Below are 5,931 nucleotides of genomic sequence, written 5' to 3' on the forward strand. Positions count from 1 at the left end.
TTGAGTTGACTTTGGTCAACATTTTGAGCAAACAGACTCGGATCAGTATTTTGACAGTTCCAGTAGGTCCGTATCGTGATTTGAGACTTGGGCGTATGCCCGGAATCAAATTCCGAGGTCCCTAGCCCGAGATATGGAATTTTGAAGAAAAAAATTAAAATGTTTAAGTTCGAATAGTGACCGGATGTCTAATTATGTGAAAACGACCTCGGAATAGAATTTTGATGATTCCAACAGCTCCGTATGGTGATTTTGGACTTAGGAGCATTTTCGAAATTTTATTTGAAAGTCCGTAGTTAAATTAAGCTTGAAATGGCTAAAATAGGAATTTAAAGTTTGGAAGCTTGACCGGGAAGTTGACTTTTTGATATCGGAGTCGGAATCTAGTTCTAAAAATTTTCACAGCTCTATTATGTCATTTATGACTTGTGTGTAAAATTTGAGGTCAATCGGATTTGATTTGATAGGTTCCGACATCGAATGTAGAAGTTGAAAACTCTTAGTTTCATTAAGCTTGAATTGGGGTATGATTCATGGTTTTAGCGTTGTTTGATGTGATTTAGAGGTTCGACTAAGTTCGTATGATATTTTAGGACTTGTTGGTATATTTGGTTGAGATCCTGAGGGCCTCGGGTGAGTTTCGGATGGTTAACGGAACAAAAGTTGGACTTAAAAAGCTGCTACAATTTTCTCTTCTGCTGTATATTCTGGGCTGTGATCGAGCCCCAGATCGAACCCAGATATCGAGCCCACGATCGAGGCCTGAGTCGAAGCCAGGGACGAGGCTCAGTATCGAAGCCTCGATTGAAGGCAAGGCTCGAGGACATGATTGAAGGTAAGGCTCGAGGGCTAGAATCGAGACCCATGCTCGATGCCCTGATCGAAGGCCCAACTTCGATGCCCTGATCGAAGGCCCATGCTCGATGCCCTGATCGAAGGCCCAACCTCGATGCCCTGATCGAAGGCATATGTTCGATGCCCTAATCGAGGCCATGGCCGAGGTCCAGGTTCGAGCCTGTGATCAAAGCCGCGATCGAGGCCCAGTTCGAGGACCAGTTCCGAAGGCTGCTGGGCAGTTTTATAAAAAGAGGACATTCGTCCCATTTGCCATTTTTGGCGAACTTGAGTTTGAACAGAGACGACTTTTGACATATTTTCAAGGGAAAAACATTGGGGCAAGTGATTCTAACTCGGATTTGGTCTACATATACAAGTATATCATTGTTTTCACAATTTAATTAGTGTTTTGAGATTAAGATTTGAAAAAGTTTAGAAATCTCATAGAAATGAAATTTTTAGATTTCGGTATCGATTCGGAGTCGGATTTGAGTGAAACTGGTATGGTTGGACTTGTAATTGAATGGGTTGTCGGATTTCATAACTTTCGCCGGATTTCGAGATGTGGGCCCCACAGATGAATTTTTAATTAATTTCGGGATTTTTATTTAAAATGTAGTATTTTCTTGTAGAATTGATTCTTATAATTTTTAGTGATTGTATCGAATTATTTTGGATAGATTCGAGCCAGACAGAGTTCGATAATCGTGGAAAAGGCCTTATAGTGGATTAATTGGAGCAAGACGAGGTAAGTCTCTTGTCTAATCTTGTGAGGGGGAAATTACCCCATATGGATTAAATTGAATAATTATTGCTAATTGCGGGGGCTACGTACGCACGAGTTGACGAGAGTCCGTGCGTAGCTACTATTAATGCTAAAGTTCGGGTAGTTTAAGACTCAAAGCATGAATTACTTGTGTGAATTGTATTCTTTATTAATTAAAATAATTGATGTATATATTGTGAATTGTTATGAAAAGTAGAAAAATATGATATTTTCATATGCTTAATTTTTGTTTAAATCAATTAATTATTAAAAGAAATTATTCTCCTCCCAAATTCATCTTATAATAAATATACTCTCCTTTCGGAGGCACATAAGAAAATGTCCTCCTTTCTTGTGGAGCGGGCCGAACACCTCGGCGGGATAGATGCATCTATGAATCGCGACGCACGTCCCTCGGCAGTGTACACGACACTCTGGATCGGACCGTACGTCCTCGACAGAAATCGTTACTAGGAATTTTCCCGACTAATAATTAGCACATCATTGTTGTTCTTTGAGTCAGCTGAATTATTTTGATTAGGAATAATTAATGGTCAACAGGAAAGTAAACAAAGTCTGCTCTAATCATATGTAACAAAAGTTGCAGAAATTATTATATTGCCAAAGTTACAAATGCCTATAAAAGACCATACACAACTAGACTTTGAAGAATCATCTAATAATCCTCCATTTGTCTCCGAAAATGCAATTCTTCAGCTTGGTTTCCATTTTCCTATTCCTATCTTTCCTATTTTTGTTGAGGAAATGGAAGAACTCTAATAGCCAAAGCAAAAAAAATAATAATTACACGATACTTTAATAATTTATTTCAGCTTGTGAAGCTAATTTAATAAATTAAAAAATCCTTGAAATTTAATGAATTATTATTCTTGCTTGTTAAGGAATTAATTGTTACTCATGTAAATGAGGTTTAATTGATAAATTGAAAATTATTTGAATTGAAGAAATTTAATTAATATATTGAGAATTGTTACATTTGAAGGAATTTGATTATTTCTGCTGATTAAATAAATTATTATAAATTCTGTAAATCATGCTGATTTAAATATCCTAGTTTTATTTCAGTTATTATTATTGACCCATAGTGAGTGTCAAAGTCGGCCATCTCGTCTCTACCACTTCGAGATTAGGCTTGATACTTACTGGGTACACGTTGTTTACGTACTCATACTACACTTGCTGCACTTTTTGTGCAGGATCTGAGACAGGTACTAGTGGAGTACCTATCATCACATACCCACGTCATCCCGAGGCATAGTGGTGAGCTGCCTTTCTGAGCCGTTCTGCAGCTACCAGTGTCTCTTCTTATATTTATATTCTGTCTATTTCATTTGAGACAGTATTTGAAATTTTGTATAATCTACTAGATGCTCATGCACTTGTGACACCGGGTTTTGGCACACACACATTGGTAGAAGTTGGTATTTTATTATTTTCTTGGAATAAAAGTTTAACCAATGTACGTTTGACTTATTAGTTGGCTTGTCTAACTGTAGTGTTGGGCATCATCACGACCTATAAGTGAAATTGGGTCGTGACATACACCCACTTAACAAAACACAAAATTAGATTCAAATTTTAAACCCACCTTAAAATTTTAGGGTTGTTTCAACAATGGTGAACGTGATTCAAATTTCAAATCACCTTCAATCCAATTGACCCAAAATTTGAAACACAATCTCCAGCAATCCTAAACAACCCATTCAAAAATCACATTAACTTCCAAATCCATAAATAAGAAGAAGAAGGAAGGGATTGACATGTGGTATTTTTTTTTGTCCTTTTTGAGTAATTCTTTTCTTAAAATATCCTAATAGACACCGTCACTTGTTCGAATCCAACATCTTTGTGCTTATACTTTATAAAGTTTCAATTAGACACATGAACTCTAATTAAAATATGTATTTTAAACACCTACCACACTGCCCATTGCTCACTCCACATGGATAACATAACATACAACTCGGAGTAAATTAATGCTACGTCATCATTTATTTTTATAAAATATTAATTGCTAAAAATTATCCAAGATTCATCACGATTCCCTTTCTTTGCTGCCACCCGCCCCTTCACTTCTCGTTCTTTTCCTCTTTCGCCGTCAACCGTCACCCTCTACGCCTTCGTTTCCTTTGCTTCCACCGCCCCCTTCAACCATTGGCCGATGATCTCTTCGCCCGAACCTAAACAACGAGCGAACCAGGAACATAGAACAACAAGTAACATCACCGGAAAATTCACTCTGAATCAGTCCCTTGTGTTACATTGATGAAGAATTCCAAAATCCTCTAAAGAAATTTTTTTTCACATTTTTAGCTTCCTTTCACTTTCTTTTTATTGCCTCCACAGAAAAAGATACCAAAAAGAATAAATCCCGGATACAATCTTAACACTCATTAAATTTAGTGGGCACAGTTATTTCTGTCGAGAACAAAGACTCAGACACGAGCAGAAATCACCATTGATGTGGTGATTGAAGCTCGGAGAAAACAAACGAGAGAGAAGAAGAGAAGATGGTGGAAGGTTCTGGAGAAAGAGAGAAAAACCGACGTTTTGATAAAGAGAAAAGTAAAATGTATATCTGTATTGTACTGTACATATACACATACTATGTTTAGCTAATTACAAAAATATCCTCAACTACTAATTATAAAAATACCCTCAACTACATAAATACTTCTACAATACTCTCAATACCCCCTCCCCCCCCCCCCTCAAGTTGGAGGTGAGGAACTCACTGCCAACTTGCCAAGAATAGAAGTATGTTTGATCCTTGTTAAGGCCTTCGTAAATATGTCTACAAGCTGAGCATCTGTGGGAATGTGATGCAAAGTGATGAGGCCATCATGTAACTTGTCTCGTACAAAATGACAATCCACCTCTATGTGCTTGGTACGCTCATGAAACACTGGGTTTCTTGCCATGTGTATTGCAGCTTGGCTATCACAAAAGATTGAGATAGGATGTAAGCAAGGAACTGTCAGTTCTTCTAGCAGTCTCTTAAGCCAGATTAGTTCTCCAACTACTTTTTTTACTGATCTGTATTCTGCTTCTGTAGAGGAGAGGGAGACTATTTCCTGCTTCTTGGACTTCCAGCTGATTGGACTATCACCTAACAAGACAATGTATCCACTCACTGATCGTCGAGAATCAGGGCATGCAGCCCAGTCTGAGTCACAGAAAGCCTTCATAGTGCAATCTGGGTTGTTAGAAAAGAAAATGCCCAAGGTTAGATCATTCTTAAGATACCTTAAGACACGAAGGGCAGCTTTAAGGTGAGGTTCTCTGGGTGTTTGCATAAATTGACTTAAGTGCTGAACACTACAGGCAATGTCTAACCTTGTATTGGCGAGGAAGTTAAGTTTCCCAACTAACTTTCTATAGTGAGTGGGCTCTGCTAGCAGAGTTCCCTCTTCTGCCTTCAACTTGACAGTACAGTCAAGAGGAGAAGAGACTGTAGTGTACTAATTGTCATACTCTCTCAATAGATCTGCAGTGAACTTCCTCTGTGAAATGAGGACTCCATTATCCTTGTAGAACAATTCTAGTCCCAGGAAATAGTGCAACTTTCCTAAATCCTTGATTTTGAACTGATCATGGAGGAAAGCAATTAGTGCTTTAATTTCTTCTACATCTGTACCTGTAAAAATCACATCATCAACATAGACAGCCACAAATACTATTGAAAGGCCATCCTTTTTTATAGAACAGTGAGTGGTCATTTTCTGAATGTCTAAAACCCCTGGTGCACAATGCTTCAGTCAGCTTAGCATACCACTGCCTGCTTGCTTGTTTCAGTCCATACAAGGGCTTGTTTAACTTGCAAACTAGACTAGGAACCTCAATCTGCAGTCCCTGTGGTACCTCCATGTACACCTCTTCATGTAGATCTCCATGTAAGAATGCGTTGTTCACATCTAGTTGGAAAAGGTTCCAGCCCCTTTTAACTGCTATGCCAATAAGGGTCCTAACAGTTGTCATCTTGACAACTGGAGAAAAAGTTTCAGTATAGTCTATTCCTGCTTGTTGTGTGTATCCCTTCACCACAAGTCTTGCCTTGAATCTCTCAACAATCCCATCTACTTTGTGTTTGATTTTATACACCCATCTGCATCTTATGGCTTTCTTACCTGTGGGCAATGTCACTAAATTCCATGTATGGTTAGCATGCAAAGCCTCAAATTCTTGTGTCATGGCTGCTTGCCATGCAGGGTTTAAGGCTGCTTCCTCATAAGAACATGGCTCAGATTCATGAGTAATGTTTCTCATCATATGCTGACTATCCTTTTTTAAAGCAGTAAAACAAATAT

The sequence above is a fragment of the Nicotiana tomentosiformis genome, chromosome 5, assembly GCF_000390325.3.
Source record: "Nicotiana tomentosiformis chromosome 5, ASM39032v3, whole genome shotgun sequence".
Lineage (NCBI taxonomy): Eukaryota > Viridiplantae > Streptophyta > Magnoliopsida > Solanales > Solanaceae > Nicotiana > Nicotiana tomentosiformis.